The sequence below is a fragment of the Peromyscus leucopus genome, chromosome 14, assembly GCF_004664715.2.
Source record: "Peromyscus leucopus breed LL Stock chromosome 14, UCI_PerLeu_2.1, whole genome shotgun sequence".
Lineage (NCBI taxonomy): Eukaryota > Metazoa > Chordata > Mammalia > Rodentia > Cricetidae > Peromyscus > Peromyscus leucopus.
Window position 1 is genome coordinate 49,100,081 of NC_051075.1, and position 18,322 is coordinate 49,118,402.

General features: G+C 45.8%; 1 protein-coding gene and 1 pseudogene across 1 annotated transcript in view; one reads left to right on the forward strand and one right to left on the reverse strand.

Annotated features, from left to right (window-relative positions):
• The window catches only part of Slc8a3 (solute carrier family 8 member A3), a 134,669-nt gene that overhangs the window by 16,852 nt on the left and 99,495 nt on the right, over positions 1-18,322 (reverse strand).
• LOC114699070 lies at positions 8,593-8,713 on the forward strand (annotated as a pseudogene).

Below are 18,322 nucleotides of genomic sequence, written 5' to 3' on the forward strand. Positions count from 1 at the left end.
CTCATTAGGAAAAATTTAAAAGTATTTATGAAGACGGAGACTAGAGAGGGGGGGAGAGAATGGGGGTAAGGAGAAAGGGAGGAAGTGTTCTATTAACTTTCTCATTCTTTATCCTTTAGGGGTGTTCAGTATGATGCAGGAAACCCACACTATTGACATCCCTGTCATAGAGGAATGCTGTGCCCAAAGACTGACCTTCTAGATGCTGATTGCCCTGAATTCGGAACACAAGGTTGTAGTGATTGTTGTCTATTTCTGGGTATCAGCACAGTGGAGTGTCAGTTATAAATAAAAGTAAGTTTTTTTGGAAAGATACTCCACTCCAAGTATTCACTTGAGCCTCATTCAGTCATGTGGTCACAGGCCTCCTTCAGTCACATGGCTCCTTCAGTCACATGGTCATGTGGTTGCAGCGGGGACCTGGATTTTCACATTTGGCTTCTCCTGGAACTTCATAGAACAACAGTGGTGGGTAGCAGATCTGGTTAGAGAGCTAGCTGGAACTATTATTCTTCTGAGGATTATTTGTGGTGGGGAAGACACTGGGACCCGATTCCCAGTGATTCTGGGAAAAGAGAATAAATGACAGTTTAAATGTCCTCAGATCCTCTGATGTCCTTTGACATTCTGAAGATATGCTTCAATTTGGTACCAATAAAGCACAAGCAGTGTGTGTGTGTGTGTGTGTGTGTGTGTGTGTGTGTGTGTGTGTGTGTTTTACTTAAGATTTTTTTTCCTACCTTGTTGTGTGGACAAAATCATTGAGCATTTGTAGGTCAGAGACTTCTGTCTATAAGATGGGAGCCTGCTTTGCTACCACAGGGACTCTTGCAGGAGATTGAAATGAGCCTGGCTTAGAGAGCCTTGAAGATGGCTTGGTCAGGGAATACTGACCCCTAATCCAGCAGCTCCAGAACAACACAACTTATCCTAGGAAGGATAGTCTGGCTTCCTCTTGGAGGCCAGAGCTGTACAAGGTCATTGGGATAGATAGCACAGCTCTGTCCATCCTGCATTGTCTCATGGGCTTTCAGGGAAAGCTTCCCCTCAGGTCAGACTTCTCTCCTAATATTTCCTCTGCCCCCACATCTAGCTCCCCTTAGTAGGAAGAGTAGGATATGGTAGGAAGGTCTTTGATGGAGACCTGGACTTCAAGCTCAGTCAAGGTCAGGGAGAGAAATAAGCTTTGATGGCAGAGACGTGGCAGATAAGATGGCCTCAAAGGGCTCTCTGGGGGAGTGGGACAAAGTGTGGTCCAAATATATTGGTTCTCAACCACCAGGGACATAAACTCAGCCTTGAGAATAATTTTACCTGTGGAAATCTGTGCTGAGAGTCTGTTTGTCATAATTCCTCCTGTCTGTGAACCTATCTGTCCTTCTTGCCTCCATACCACATCACAGAGAGCCTCATTTATCATATTTACAGAGAGTGCTCTCTCTCTCTCCCTCCTTCTCTCTCTCCCTCCTTCTCTCTCTCTCTCCCTCTCTCTTCTACTCACCCATGTTCATTTTGCTACCCCAGAAAAATTGCCGTTTGTCCTTGAAGACCTCTCTGTGGATACCATGTGACAGGTTGGCAGGTGTTAGGACAGAGAGAGTAGAAGATGTGAAAAGGGCAAGAGAGGAAGGAAATAGGAAGGTAGGAGGCAAGAGGAAGAGAAGGAAATGGATTGGAGAGAGGAAGAAAGGAAGGAGAGAAGACTGTTATTGTTAGTGTGGAGGACAGGGTACTACACCTTTCTGAACACTCATATCCACCATGCGGGGGCCCATCATCTCAATGAAGTAATTCTTGTTTTTCTCATACGTCTCATCATCAATTACCTTGATGTGAATTGTTTTGCTGTGGATGGAAAAATAAAGTATCATAAGCAAAGGGGCAGAATTGGGGCAAGGCAGCTGGAGAAGAAACAGGAAGAGAAGGAGAGAGAAAGAGACCCAGAAAGGTTCAAGTTGGCCCTAGTTCCTCAAGCGTGTGGAAGAAGGTGGCTCTCCTGGCCCTTCTCCAGCCTCAGTGAGTTCTCTTGGGCTTCATGTGACTGTATGTTATAACCATATTTGAAGACTGGAGAAAGCTCGGGCTTTATAGCCAAAGGATCCAAGTTCCAATTCCAGAAATGCTATGTGATCTTGGACAAATAATTTAACCAATATACAGACAAGACAAATAAAGTTTACATAATATCAGGGATTTTGCACTACCCCCTTTATCCATTAGGAATATATTTCAGGACCCCAGTGAATATATGAAACCATGGATCGTACTGAACCTCATAGTGCTACCTGGAAATATCTATGATGCAGTTTAGCTTATAAATTAGGCATAATATGAGATTGACAACTAATGATAAAATAGAAGAATTATAACATTACCAGTTGGGTGTGGTAAACATTTGTTACCCAAACACTCAGAAGCTGAGGAAGGAGGATCACAGTGAGTTTGGAGCCAGCATGGACTACATAGAAAGTTTGAGGCAATCTGGACTACAAAACCAATTCCCCATCTCAAAAAACTAAACCAAAACAAAAATACTCACAATACCCTATAATAAAAGCTATTTAAAATTTATGAATGGTTTATTTCTGGAGTTTCCCCTTAAGTTTCCCCCTTAAAATACTGTCTGTATTTTCAGACAGTGGTTTTTCATAGGTAAGAGAGACTGCCTGGTTCCCACACTTAAAATTTAAAACCATTAATGCCTATGCATTGTATCTAGTAGTGAGTTTCACCGTGACATTTTCCGAGATACATCTATCATGCTTGCCAGCATCCAGTCTTCACAGCCCTGCCTTTCTCATCTTCTCCTCTCTCTCTATTCCCCATAGTCTCTCTGAAGACTGATGAAAGGCTACTGCACACATAAGAAGATTGCACTCATGGGTCTTCCCATAAGGTTTATTCTTCTTCATCTCTTTGCTTTTGGAACAAGGAAGAATTTTTTTTTTTTTTTTTTTTTTTTTTTTACTTCGGGAACAGCAGATGATGATTGAAAGTGCTTATTTTATAGAAAGAACAGAAAGAGAGGGACAAATAGGCCTGTGGGAATCCTGCCCAGAATAGTAGACGCTCTCTCCCTTTTGTGTGGCGGTGGACATCACAGGGAGAACTGCCTGGTTTGCGTCACACATTGTCTATTTCACAGTGACCGGGAGATGCTGTCTACAGATGAGAGGCTGCAGTGTGGGGAGGGGAAGGGAGGCTACATAACTCTGGAGCTGTCTGAGTTCTACCGTGGTCCTTTGGCCAACACCAACCCCAATATGCCACATAGCTTTGGGTATGAAAAAGTGTTAGTTTGTAGAGTGAATGTGTAGGTAACTAGTCTGTGCTACCTACCTACCCACTCCACTGCTACTCCTTCCTGCAGTTGCTTTAAAAAGAGAGGTAAGCCTATGCTGCCAAGCTGTCACTTATGATGGGATATTTCAGGACCAGACCCAGCCTGCATATATCACCTCCATTGGAGGGTATGGGTCGTTGCTGCAATTGTGGCCTAGAACTGCATCTCTCTGCAGCATAGGCATGCAGAGCTCTACAGGACCCTGCAGGTCTCATCAGCAGCCCCCTTCCACACATGCCTCTAGGATTGGCCTTTGCAGAGGAGACAGAGGTCTTCTGCTCCACTCTTCCTTCTTTCTCAATGAAGCACACTATCTTTCTAGTCTTACTTGTCATAAACTCTTTATTCTCTGAAGCTCCCCAAGTCAACCCTAAGTTCGCTTTGGTGTCTACGATTCCTCTACTAACCTTACTTACTGGGTCCGTCCCTCCTGAAGTGAGCATAACAGCTGCTGATCCTGCCCTAGACCATGCCACTAATTGCTTATGAAATGACACTCTAAACCTTGATGACCTCTATACCCATTGCAGTCCATGAAACCCCAGGTAGCTATCATGGGAAGCGATGCCCTCGCAGCCTGTGAAAACCATAGCACTGTAACTTTCCTTCTTCCAGGGACTGGTAGCCTGGCTTGACATCTCTCTCACTCTCACCATCTGGGTAGCCCTGGGCGACCTGATAAAGTCCTCAAGATGTAACATGTTTCAAGTGTGAAGTCTCAAGTGCAAAATGGCACAGCAGAGTTTGCTCTGCAGTGTCCCTCGAACAATAAGGAAGCACACGGAGGGAAGTATGTGTTCTGCTGAGGGTTTAACAAATAGAAGCCATTAGTATTAAGCATAACAACAATTCCAGTTTGAGAGTCATATACAAGGGGATCTTTTCATCTCTAGTCGTTAAGTCAGAAAATAAGGTGGAATCAATAAATAGTACTTACTGCAAATAGAAGTCAGGTCAAGAAAGGGCTGGATAAACCAGGATAATAGATCCCTAAATGGATTATTACAGGGCCTTGGAGTGCTAGGAGGCTACAGAGAGAGGCCCATGTTCTCTCAAAATCTGGCCTCTGCATCATCAGTGACAAGCTTGGGGCTGGATAGAACATGTTATACAATGTGGCTTGTGTTCGTTTTGATTTTTAGTGAACAGATAAACAGGAAAAGAGACTCCATGGACATCGTAGTAGAAGACAAGAGGAAGGAGGACAGGTGTTGAGCAGCAGAAGGAGGAAACAGAGCGAGCTGGCAGGAAAAAAAAAAAACCAGCTGGAGGGTGGGATGAGTGAAGGAGGCAGGGTGTGGGGTTCCCCTACTGAGCTCATTTGTGGGAAAGACATCACATCTGTTCTCACTGAAGGTGTTACCCTGCCTGGAGGCTGGAGAAATCCCCTCACAGCTCCCCAAAACTGACAACGTTTTTATTTCCGTCCCACACACAAGTGAGACCACAGAACATTAACTAGAAGCCACCAGCTGGGCCTCGAGTTCTTGCAAACTTGTTCCCTCAGCTTCAGTCAGTGGCACAATCATCTAGCGCTTGGCTCAGGTCCTGAACCTGGAGTCACCCCTCTCCCTTCCTCGTTCTGTCTTCTGTCTTCCCTCCTCTCCACCCACCTCCTGCTCCAACCTTCCTTCTGCTACCAAGATCAGGACACCACAGCCTCTCGCTTGGACTGTTGCAGCCTCTGAAGAGACTCTCCTGTCCTGGGCTCTGCTTCTCTCTTCCATCTCTTTCCCACATTGTAGCCAGAGTGACGGATTTAAAAGGCAGGATAGCCAGACATGGTGGAGCACACTTGTAATCCAAGCACTCCAGAGACAGAAGGAGGATTGCAAGTTTGAGACCAGGCTGGCCCACATAATTATAGGCTAACCTTGGCTGCCCAGTGAGACTCTGACTCAAACACAAAGTTCAGATCCTGCCATATCCCCAGCAGTTGGAATAAGCAAAGTCCCGTGTCCTAGAGGAGCATCTCCAGCTATACTGAACTTCATATCTCACTCATCACAAGGTCCCCTTGCTCTGCTCCCAGGCACCGTTCTTTCAGTTTCTCAGGTCAGGTTATTTCCTACTCAGGATAAACTTCCTCATGTTCCTTGTCTGGGATGCTCTTCACCTACACCTGGACTTATCCTCATCTGTTGGATTTCCTTGTCCACTTTGCCTCCTTGGAGAAGCCTTTCATAGCCACCTTAGACCCTAGAATTACCCTCCTAGCACAGATGGCATTCGATTCCTTCACACAGTGGTGTGATGTTCACGGCTTGAAGTCAGCCTGTTGGTTACTGTTTCCTGTTGGTCCCCTTGAGTGTAAACTCTGTGAGAGCAGGGACTGAGCCTGTCTTATCTGAGGCTTCAGTCCCTGCCTAGTACGCACCCACCACACAAGAGACCCCCAGAAAGACCTTGTAGAGTAATGTCTGGGGTGTTTGGTTGCTGCCACACCTGGAGTCTCATGTCTTTCAGCTATAAAAAAAAATGTGACAAAGGACAAAAAAATTACTTTGAAGATTACTGTGATGGCATGCCCAAGGATTCTGAGGGACACGATATCTGGGAGGCCAGTGCCACCCCACTGAGATCTTCAGCTTATTAAACCTCCATTTGTCCACTCTGGGGAAGATGGTGTCCACAACTAACATGGAAGCCATTAATTCAGATGCTTCATTCTGGGATGCCAGTTTTTCCTTCCAGCTCAGTGGCTGCTTCTGAATGGAGGACACAGGCTATCCTCATCAGCTTCTTGGAGGGCCAGCGATGCTATCGGAGGCTACAAGGCCAGCACCTGCCTTTTCTACTAGCCTTCTGCTAAGAGGTGCCAGAATATGTGGCATTCCCAGCTTGGGACCTGGCTGTGTCTCTTGGAGATGAACCTCCTGGGAGCTCTCCCAAAAACCCAAGAGGGATTAGGAAAACATTTCCCAGGCCTGGCTGGCCTCTCACAGCATTGCTTTGCATGGAGGGCACCCAATCCGAGCGAGCCTCTGAGCTTCATTTCTTTCTGACTGTTGAGTTCTCTTAGACCAAAGGGGCAGGAGCAGCATTTGTTAGTTGAGTGAGTGAATGATACATCAGAGGGCCACCCCGAGAGGGAATTGGCCCTTCTGGAAAGTGATCTCTGCAAGGGTCATGCCCGGTTACTCTCAAATTCCCAGAACACAATTCTCCATCTCTATAACAATGAATATAACCAAGTGTCAGCTCTGTATTTACAGGCCTGTTGGAGCCCCACATTTGCCCCGAATCAGCCCAAGGGAGTGTTGGGGGGAGACAGGAAGATTCACAGCTCCATTTCCCTCCTTCCACGTGAAGAAGAGAAGTGAGAAAGCAGCAGTGATCTAGGAATAGATGCTTGCTGTGCCCTGAAATTGATAAATCCCCTTCTTGGAGAGGCAAGGGGAATAATCTATAAAATAATTTATTTAACAGTGTGTCTGCTCCCGGCACTGTAGACAGAAAATGGCTGGTTATCTGATTCATGGCTTTAGAGATGTTGGGTCTCTTTCTGGCTCTCTTTCTCCGCCTGGGATCTCATTTTCAAGGATGAGTTTGATCCAAGCTGGAAAGCATTTTTTATTGTATAGACATAAAACTTCAGACTCCGGGGGCAAACCTCCTAATAATTCGGAAGAGACAGCTGCCGGCTCCAAAGAGCCTGTGTCCAGCCCAGTCGAAGCTCTGCACCTCAGCCTTTACTCTCTCTCGTCCACGTGAGCATCTGCAAACCTCTCATTTTCAGGTGAGTAATTGCTAGAGATGCTGTCGAATAGCAAATCTAGGAAAGATTACTGTTCCCGGGTTAGACAGAGAAACTATTTCAGCTAGAGACTCAGCTACATGGGGGATCCGCCAGCGCCGTGGACGTTTTCTTCACGGAACCAGACACGGACCAACCTGAAGCAGGGTTGCAAAACCACGTGACGACGGCTGGTTCCACAGAGCCTGCTGCCCTTGGGACAGGCTTAACAAGCTTAACTTCTTGAAGAATAGAATCCCAAAATGTGCTTTTCACAAATGCAGGGAGCCAGAGACCGTCCTAATACCTTCACACGAGCTGAGGAGCCTTGGGTGTACAGTGTAAGACCAGAAACCTCAGTGCCCAAGCTAAATCACGTCTTAATACTGCAATAAAAAAAAAAAAATCAGAACTAGTGGGGGAAAACCCATCCTGAACAAAATGTCAAACTTCAGATGAAGACAGGTTCCTGAGCTGCATCTGCATGACTCTCCTCGGCGGCCTCACTCTCCTCTTAGCATGTTGCTGCATTCTTTCTTGTGCTGCCTGGTGTCTGGTGGCATGACAGGAAGAATGGTGGATGAGGAAAGCTGCCGAGTTTCCGCTGCTTCTTTCGTGTGGGTCCTCCCAAGCCACCTACTCTTACCCAGGGAAAGCAAGAGGCTCCTCTCTGGGATGTTGATGGGCAGCATCAGGAGCAAAACCCCAGAACCCTTGCTTTTTGTAATTGCAGATCTCATCCAAACATAAAAGTATGTATGTGTGCAGGTGTGTGTGTGTGTGTGTGTGTGTGTGTGTGTGTGTGTATGTATATGCATATGTATGTGCATATGTGTTTGTGCTTGTGAATGTGTGCATGTGTGTATGTGTATGTTCATGTGTGTTTGGGGTGTGTATGTGTGTTTTTGTGTGCATAAGTGTGTGCATGTGTGCGTGTGCACCTGTGTGGGTATTTGTGTGTGAGCATGTCTCTCAATATGTGTGTATGTGTGTGTGTATGCATGTGTGTGTGCATGTGCACATGTGCCCATGTGTTGTGCAGGGTTCCACACTCACCCTCAGGGACTGCTTTCCCAGTCTGACTGCTTGCAAGTCCACAACAGCTCCTGCTCTTCAATGACTCGTCTGTTTTCTCACCTTACCTCTGCAAGAACCCAGCTGCCATGAACCAGCCTGAAGCATTCCACAGGCCCAGGCTCTTACAGTAGAGAGAGCATGGTTAGAGGGTGGGATGGATAGAGAAGATGGTGAGGAAACGGTCTTTGAATTGTGCTCTAGGCAGATGGCGGCTAGTTTTCTATGGTCCTGGCATCTGCCTCCCTGCCGTGCTGGGCTGTGGGTCCCTTCTGCTGGGACCTCCTCTTGGTAACACCACCCCCTCTAATCACTGTCACCTCAGACCTGGACTCTCAGCAGTCCCTGGGCTCACTCTTTGCTCCCGTTCCTGATGTTCTAATACAGTCTGTTCTTTCATCAGCCAGAGACTCTCTGTGGCTTTTAAGAGAAAATCTTTAGTATTTGTGTGTTGTTGAACTGCCGGCCAAAGATTTAAAGAAAGGTCCAAAAATAAGTCCTCTTCTGCAACCCAGAACTCGCTGTTCAGAATGAGTTTTGATACATATGAGGAGGACTGTGATACCAGAGAGCTCCAAGTGATGACGGTGTTCATACAAAAGTTGGCCCCAGGAATAAAGAACAGATAATTCTAGATTTAAAAGAGAGGGAAGTCCCAATGTGCCACTTTTTTTTTAAACTTAGGTTCTATGCATCAGACCCTGCCACACTTGGAATATAATTGAAACTGAATAGGGGTGGAGAGAGGGCAACTGTTGAGAGTGTCTGTTGCTCATGAAGATGCCCGAGTATCCGCATCAGGTGGCACACAACCATCTGTAACTCCAGTTCAAGAGATCTCATACCTGCTTTGGGCTCTGAGGGCACCTGCAGACTTGGGGCATTCTCTCTCTCTCTCTCTCTCTCTCTCTCTCTCTCTCTCTCTCTCTCTCTCTCACACACACACACACACACACACACACACACACACACACACACAAATAAAAACAAATTTAAAAAGAACCAGGAAAGATAAAAATAAACCTTAAAAGTAAAACAAACCATTGAACCTGTGCAGTCTAGCTGAGAAGCTCCGAGACAACAGAAGCTTTGGAAGGCTTGAGGAAGCACAGTGTGCTGGGCTCCATTCCCAGAGTTCCTATTGCAGCAGGTCTGCACTGGCCCTGAGGATGTGCATTTGTGGACACATGCCCAGGAGCTGCACAGCTCACCTGGCTTGTTTCACAGAACACCGTCTGCTAGTCTCCCTCTGTTGACTTTGTCCCAGCATACCCGTCTTCTCTTACCTCAAAAGCACAAACCCAATTCCTGCCTCGGGACATGGGCAGTAACAGTTTCCCTTTTCTGGACTGTCACTTCCCAGACATTCTCAGAACCAGGTTCTTTAAAAAGGTTTATGTTACTTCTCTGTCTTCTCTACCTGATCCTCTATCACCTTCCATATCAGCCTGTCTCACCTTCATCCTATTCGCCTGCTTACCTGGCTCCGTTACCAGAATACTAAGGCCATTAAAAGCAGAAACCCTGTCTGTTTCTTTTACCAGCACCTGGCACACACTCTAGCCCATGGGCAGTTTATATTTATTGAACAGATGATTGGTGAATAGCCGTAGTGGTGGAGCCAGAAGCTGAGCCCAGGGCATTACAGCACAGAGCCCATGCTTAGTGCTTAGCATGAGACTACAGTCAGAGATGCAGAAGAACCCTTGCTGTGTCTCTCATTTCATCCTTGTACACACTACTCCATTGAGAAGCACCGTCATGAAGCTACCTCTATGAATAGATGGCTTTAATGCTTCTCCCGTCTCTTCCCTAACAGTCTAGACCTCTTTCTGTAACCTTTAAACCATGTGCAAAAAGAGTTGCCTTGTGCTCACTCTGCTGGCCACTTCACTTACTTATTATTGACCATAGTTCTACATCTCAGCTTTTTCCCACTGCCTCTTCACGTGACTGATGTCATGGGGATAACGATTTTCTCCATCATTCAATGGTGAAGAGCCCCAGCCTTAGCATCAGAGCTATCCATTTACAGTGCTTACAAGTCTTAGCCTTTTGACTGATTGGTGGAACCCTGTGAGCCTCCGTTTCCTCATCTGAAGGAGGACATAGTTGTAAGACTTACTTCACGGGGTCTTTGAGAGGACCACAGGAGATAACATGAGGAAAGTTTATAGCAAGTAACTAGCCAAGAATACGGAGTCAGAAATACTAATTTGATGATTTTCTGTTTAAGCTATAACTGATGCAGTCCTTTCTCTGGTTCCCAGGATGGACTCCCAAGAGGATGACAAAGTTGACAGTCTGACAGTGTTGGTTTAGGGCCAGGCACGGTACCTTTTCAACTCCGTGAATGGGCGTGATGAGGAATCGCAGATAACGGGTTATGTCTTGTCATACTCCTGCCTATGAATGGGGACCTGTCTTAGTGAATGGGGACCGACCTTTCTCTTCACTTATTGCCCTGGTGCCACAGAGTAACCTTCCCTATTGCTTAGCTTGGCTCTCTTTCTTTTCTAAGTTGACTGCAGCAATGGCTCATCTGCATATTCACATCCCATTATAGATCAACAGGCTCAGGGGCTCCTGTTTCATCTCCATGGTGGGAGGGAGCCAAAGAGATCCATTTGTATTCCTGGGGCTGTTGGCTTGGCTAGGGAGAAGTTCTCCAAGAGTGATCAGGGCTTGTCAACACCTGCCCACACCCAGAATGTGATTTGTTGGTGCCACTTCCAAGTTCTCAAGTGCCTTTGCCACCATGCCCCAACTTCAGTGAATTCTCCCGAGCTCTTCCCTGGGTGAGGAGAGGTGTTGGGCTGGGAGAGTCTGTCCCCTTTCAGACCCAGTGGCCCCTTCCTCTCATTTCCACAGCTCCAATCTGTCCACCGTGTGCAGAAGGTTTGCAGTCAACACTCCTTTTAAGCAGGGCATTTACATATTCGTTTCCTATTGGAAGAAATAAAATGAGCTTGGGAAAGCCTGGATTTACAGAAAGGCCAGATTCAACTGACAGGAGGCAGCTCAGGAAAACAATAACAACAACAACATGTTTGTGTATATGACATATGGGGGACTGCTGCCTTCCTGGATGAAATTATGGGCATGAGACAGCCAGAGAGACTCATTCACCTGAAACGGAAGGAGATGACATTCTGGGGTGATAAAAGAAAGCACAATGACGGTGACAATAATACATTTTAAACTCTACATCTGCCTGGAGGGCTCTTAATCAAGGATTTCAAAGCCCTTTCCCTCCATCTTGCCCATTCATCTTTCCCCCATCCCCGGGAAGTAGCTGGCAGGTAGGTAGCGGAGCACTATAAATAGAGCGCTGTATCATTATCTTTGATTCGAGCACTGTGTATTTAGACAGCGTTTTCTCTGGAGCACTCAGGAGCTCCACACACATGATATTATCTAATTGGAACCCATTCATAGAGTATCCCCCACATTTGCTGCCTTCCAGGCAGTTTGGAAAGCTCCAGATCCACAGATATGCACATTTTCCATGCCAACTCTCTTCCCTCCTATTCCTATGAAGGTCATAGGCACGGGCACTTCTCAGGGCCGCTCTTGCTAACCTGAAGCAGCCAACACTACAGCTTGCTCACTTCCTCTTGGTAGTTTGGGGACCCAAGCAACCTCACACACCTACTCAGTTTTACAATAACGGTGCCAAGGGGTGGTAGGGCACATTTCTTTCCTGCCAGATCTCATGTGAGTCTACTTTCTGGTTTTGCAAAGCCTCACTTATGTGGCTTCATGATCTCGTAAAGATACAGGTAGGGGATGGACTGGAACATGCACTGGCCATGTGGGCTCATGGCTGAGGCTAAGCTCCTAGGAGTCTCTACTTACCCTGAAAGTGCACATCACTTTACCCCTCCCCTGGCGGACTTCTGTATTTCCCTTCTACCGGTGCCACCCGACAAGTGACAGTCTTCTGGTATGTACTTACACTACATGTCCCAGTTACACGGAATTGATCAATTATACAATTGTCACCTTCCCTGTCATCCCTGCTGTCCTAAAGTCTATGAGGACAAGCACTGTGTTTATTTGAACTAATTGTCTCTATCCCCTGAGGTGAGAGCATACATCAGATACTTATAAAAGCATTTGTTGAGTGAATGAATGAAGGAATGAATGACGGTAGGAACCACAGAGGGCATTCTCTGGGTCAGGGCTCCCAGTGATGCCATTGTACACAGGTCTGAGTGCAGAGTCCTGTTCCCTGGAAACTACTCCCTCGACTTCTCCCCACTCTCAGCCCCCGAGGACAAAAAGCATCAATTTAACAGAAATCATAGTTCATTTGGCACCATCCAATAATTTAGTTGCACCCAGGACTCAAATTGCTTATGAGATCTGTTTTGAAAGCCTAGCACTTCCAGTCCCCACCTGCACCTGTCTATGCAGAATCGGGGGGAGGGAGCAAAGTCGGAATAACAGAAACTTCAGTTAACAGCAGCTCTATGGAGGACGGGTGTGTGACCCTGGCCACGTTCCTATCCACTTTGAGCTTACTGTCTCTTCAGCAGTGATGTGAAGATAACTTCCACCTTGGGTGGCTGTGGGAGTTAAATGAGAAAACCCAGGCAGTGGGCTCAGCAAATGATTGCCCCTTCCCTTCTTTTGCCCCTTGACCTCCGCCCCCTCCCACAGTCCTCTCTTTGGGGGTGGGGGCAGTTGCCATTTGGATGCGTCTACCTCCCAGGTTTTAGGCGCCATGCTGGAAGTGTTGAAACTTGGACTATATTTAGATGCCTTAGCTCTTCTACTTTTTTTACACCACTGGGTTGCTATGGTGATGGTGGAGGGGGGGAGGGGGGAAGGACAGCTTGGAAAAAAGCATGGAGCTCAGCCATGAAGATCAGCAGCCCTGGCTGTGGACTGTTTTTGTGCGCTAGCACTCTCTAAGGAGCCTTACCTGGGCATTTCATCTGGAGATGCTGCAAGGAGTCAGGCACTGCCTGGTAAAGGCCAGAAGGGAAGGGGAGGAAAGGGAGAAAGGCCTGTGCTATAAAAACTGCTTCCTTCACTGGCCAGAACACAGCCTTAAGCCTTGCAGCCTTCCTCAAATGGCTCCACTATCAATCAAGTCAGGCGACAGCAAGTGAGGCTGGGTAGACGGATAACACCAGTTATACTGGAGTCAGAAGTCATTTCAGACCAGATGCCTCCTCAAGAACAAAGTCCTGTCCCTACATCATGGCCCAGGATTGTCGTGAGTTCGGCCCATAGGAGAAATCCAAGTCACACAGGGGCAGAAATGAAACTGTGCGCAGAACTCTGATGGATTTGGTGGATTTGCAGGTGGGCAGGCAGGCTCCGAGCTGACGACAGAGCTGGGCACTGCAGAAAGATCCAGGGTTCCTAAAGCATCATGTCACTGGGTCTTTGAAATGGCTTGGGTAAGCAGGATTATCTCTTCATGAGGAAACGACATAGGGGAGTTGATGGTTTACCCAATGTCTCACAGCTGGTAAATGACAGGGTTAGGAGTTAAACTCAGGCCACCTGGAAACCAAATCTGTTGTTCATTCTGATATACCAGTGGTTATCAAAAACAATTTCTTAAAGCTGAATATAATGTATGTGAAGAAAGGTAAACCCCCCCAAAAAAAAAAAAAAAAAAGCTAAAGGTAGAGCTGTCATTTCAACATGGAGAGTTCATCTTGGACAGTTCTACTTCTAGGAAGAGAGGATTCTGGGTAGGACCTTGCAAAAATGTGGTCACTGGTGCAGCCATCTTAAAAACCCTGGGGAATGGCAAGTGTGCTGGCTGCTATGCCCCAGTCCAAGATGCTGACCAAGCAGATCTGGGGTGCTAGTATTTGGATGAGAAACCAGAAGATTCTGATAAATACTAATTTAGCTGGGGGTATCTTAGCAACTGGGAGATGGAACACATTTTTGCATCACACATCTCTTTTCCTATCTGATTTCTCATTTGTCAGTGATCAAACATCAAGAAACACTCAGGTAGCTGGGAGTGGTGGTGGATGCCTTTAATCCCAGCACTTGGGAGACAAAGGCAGGTGGATCTCTGAATTTGAGGACAGCCTAGTCTACAGTCAAGGCCACACAGAGAAACTCTGTCTCAAAAAAACAAAAAGAAAAAAGTCAGGCTGGGCTGTTCAGTGGTTTTCTCATCATCCTCGGAGCCTCTATCTGTTGTTAAATCTTGGGCTCTAATCCCAGGAATTCCAGAATGGGAGGAAATGCTCTTAGTTGTGTTTTCTTCTGTCTTGTCTGTGCAGAGTCCCTTGAGCTGGCATCTATGTTCATATTCTGGTACTTTGTTCTGGGGCCAGGGGCAGGCAAGGCCAAATGGAGTGGGGCAGGACTAGGAGATGACTGGTTATAATCAAAATGGAAGCTCCTGGTCAAAAGGAAAGTGGCTTATTTCACTTCTAAAGCCTTCCTGAGTTCAGATCAGTTATAACTAGTTTCTATTGGCCCACTTTTGGAGCCTGATCCACCCCTCTTCCCAGCATCTCCTTTAGATTGTGGCCGAATACACAGAGTGACGTTTTCTGAGGATGCATGCCTCCAGCATGGAGCCCTCTGGTTCAGAGTGATGCTCTCTGCACAGCTCTTGGCAGTTTATGAAATGCTCTCCTAGAAGAGTTTTCCAGTGTTCTTGTAGGATAAGCAGAATTGTTGTCAAGGAATTTATTTATTTATTACTGAAAATGGGGCAGTGGGGCTAGCTTTTAGACATCTTGGTCTTTCTCCCAAGGAAGGGTGGGTCTTGTTGGAGAATCAGCTGCAATTGCCTTAAGTTCTGCAGCAAATGGAGAAAGCAATGCAGGTCTCTTTTCACAGAGGAATACTTTTCACAGAAGAAACTTTTCACAAGTTTGTATTCAAACTTGATTTATATCAGGAGTGCATAGGCAGTGGGATACACACACACACACACACACATATATATAGTTCCCAGTTGCCTACCACTGGCCTCTAATTTTCAAAGGAGAGGATTTTACAAAAAAAAAAATTCTTTGCATAAACAATGAACTCTTCTGTTTAGCGAATTATAATATAGTTCATTTGAGTATCACAACACTCCACTGACATCCAGAGGTGGATTCACTCTCATTTGTGCGTTGTGGCAATTGAGATGCAGGGTGTCAGGGTATTGGCCTAAGTTCATGCAGTTGGTGAATAATACAGTGTGCACTAGACTCATGCCTTCAACTAATGAAGTGGAAATCTTTCAAGTATCCTTTCTTTCTGCCTGTCTACAAGTCTTTTCTAATCCCAACTTAGACATTCTGAAGGCAACTAAAGAAATGTGTAGAGACAGTCTATTTCAGCGAGCCAAGAATATTATAGTAGAGGAGAAGGTAGAGCAGAGATCTTGTGCATAGATTGATCTATGCTCGACTCTTGTCTCTGTCACGTACAGCTAGATAATACTGGCTGCAGGATAGGTTATTTTAAGTCTAGTTTCTCATCTGTGATAGGACGACATGAGGATCAAGTGAGATGCTTTCCTGTGAATTACTTAGTATAAATTTCTCAATACATACTCTTTGCTATGTTGCTGTCCACAATGCTGACATCAATCACTGAATCTGTCTTAATTAGAAGATCCTGAAAAAGATGGCATCATCTTGGTATTTTCTAAGATGGAGTTTGCATCTCACAGGTTTTGACATCATCTCTTTTAATAAACGTTCCTATCCTATTTCCTAAAAACAGCCAGGGTGCTTCTCCTCCTCCTCCTCCTCCTCCTCCTCCTCCTCCTCTTCATTATCATTATTATTATTTATATCCCACTTTAAGAGGCATTTCAATGCTTGATGCTGTCATCAGCCTTCTTGGCCATGAGGATAGAAATCCTGCGAATGGGTGGTTATCTTACCTTTTCACCTAGCTGGTCATTATTCAGTGGAGCTTAACACAGTGGTGTCTTTTTATTTTGTCCTCACACTCTGTCTGGTCAAGTTTCTAAAGAAGCAAACTTGTCACTGAAGCCATCAGATTAGAGCACCGAGCATTTCTCTCATATGAACCAATCCCTCACATCTCCAAGGACTTTTCCATCTCTGTCCAGCATTCAGTTTCTGAGGGGAGTGTGGTGTCCAGGAGCATGGCCTTAACTGAGGGGACTGTGGAATATTTTCTGAATTGCTACATGTTCGTGGAGAATCAGAGACCATCCAGTGAGAGAAAGCAGACAGAACTGCTGGACTTCAAAACAAAAACAAACAAACAAAAACAAAAACAAAAAACAAAGAAACAAACAAACAAAAAACTGGACTGCAGGCTCTGAAGAGCTCCAGGCATTTGGAGTCCTAGAATTCCATTTCCTTAGTGGAGTTCTTTTTTTTTTTTTTTTTTTTTTTTCCCTATGTAAGACAAACAGAGGGGTGGAAGTGTGAAGAACAATGTCGGGGAGGATTGTACCTAGGGACATTTCTATGAAGCTGATGCGGTTGGCGGTGAGCAGAAGAGACATTTAGACAAACTGTGTAGTTGGGACAGGAGTGGGAAGAGGCGAATGAGACATCCAACGCCCCTCATAAATGATTAATGGCTTTCTGTGCTATGTGACAGGTATTAGGGACTGAGGGTGTTAAAAAGAGAAGTAAGATGTTGTTCTTCATTTCAAAAAGCTTAGTTTGAGGTGACTTAAAAATATGAAGAACTATACCGAATGGTCAAAATTATAGCCTACAGATACATGTTTGGCAACTTCCTCTAAATTCTCTTTTCACCATTTTTCATGTACGGAAAAACAAATCATGCCAGCATGTACACAAAACCACACAGTAACGATAACAGAGAGATTACACGTTCCTCTGTGAAGGTGAACTATGGCCCCCACTCTCCCTGGACAGCAATGGAGGTAGTTCACATTGTTTATTTTGTTGGGTGATGCCCCGAGGCTCTTCTCTCACCCTTAACCTGGTTCGCCTCCTTGCCTGCATTGACCAGTATGACTACATTCCTATAATATTCCCAGTACAATGTCTGGAGCCTGGTTAATGGGAGGCATGCTAATAAGAAGCTATGCTGGGGAAAGATGAATAAAACAATTATCCTGCTCTTTAGGAATTCTCAGTCTGGTGGAGAAGACATACATGTCAGCAGAGATTTTTACTATAAACCCAGTCTTACTTATACAATTGGAAGGGGCCTCAAAGACTAGAATTCTTAAATGCCCTATGCTGCGTGTCTTTTAATAGTAACATCAACTCATACTCCCACACCCTTTAACTTGGCCCAGACACTGGCTGCTTTACATGTATGAGCTCATCTGGTCACCACAATCCACTAATTATAGAAACTGTCAGTCTCTTTTTTTTTTTACATGTGATAAAACAAGGCACAGGGGGATTAAGAAACTCGTCAAAGGTCACACAGCTGATAGACGAGAGAGAGAATTTGAACCGGAGAAGTCTAGCTCCACATCCAAAGAAACAAAGGGTTTGGGGCATCACTGCAACCTTGTGATCAGTTAGGGTTTGAAGTGCTGTAATAAAACACTAGGACCCGAGCAACTTGGGAAGGAAAGGGTTTATTTCACTTACAGCTTAAATAAGTCCATCACTGAGGGACGCCAGAGCAAGGAACTCAGAGCAGGAAGCTGGCACAGGTACTGACATAGAGACAATGGAGGGGTGCTGCTTACTGACTTGCTCCTTGTGGCTTGCTCAGCCTGCTTTCTTACACTGTCCAGGACCAACAGCCCAGGGGTGGTACCATACAAAATGAGCTGGGCCCTCCTATATCCATCAGCAACCAAGAAAATGTCCCACGGGCCAATCTGCTGGAGGGACTTTCTCAGCTGAGATGCTTCCTTCCAAATGACTCCGGCTTGTGTTAAGCGGACACAAAACACGAAACTAACTACCAACCTTGTGTTCTCTATGGCATTTTTTTTTTTTTTTTTTTTTTTTTTTGGTTTTTCGAGACAGGGTTTCTCTGTGTAGCTTTGAGCCTTTTCCTGGAGCTCACTTGGTAGCCTAGGCTGGCCTCGAACTCACAGAGATCTGCCTGGCTCTGCCTCCCGAGTGCTGGGATTAAAGGCGTGCGCCACCAACGCCCGACTCTCTATGGCATTTTTATAACCAGCATTTATAGGGTGATCCTTCCAACTTATTTAATTCCTGTTGCAGCTTGACGGGGTGGGCATTGGTGGTGCATCAGAGCGA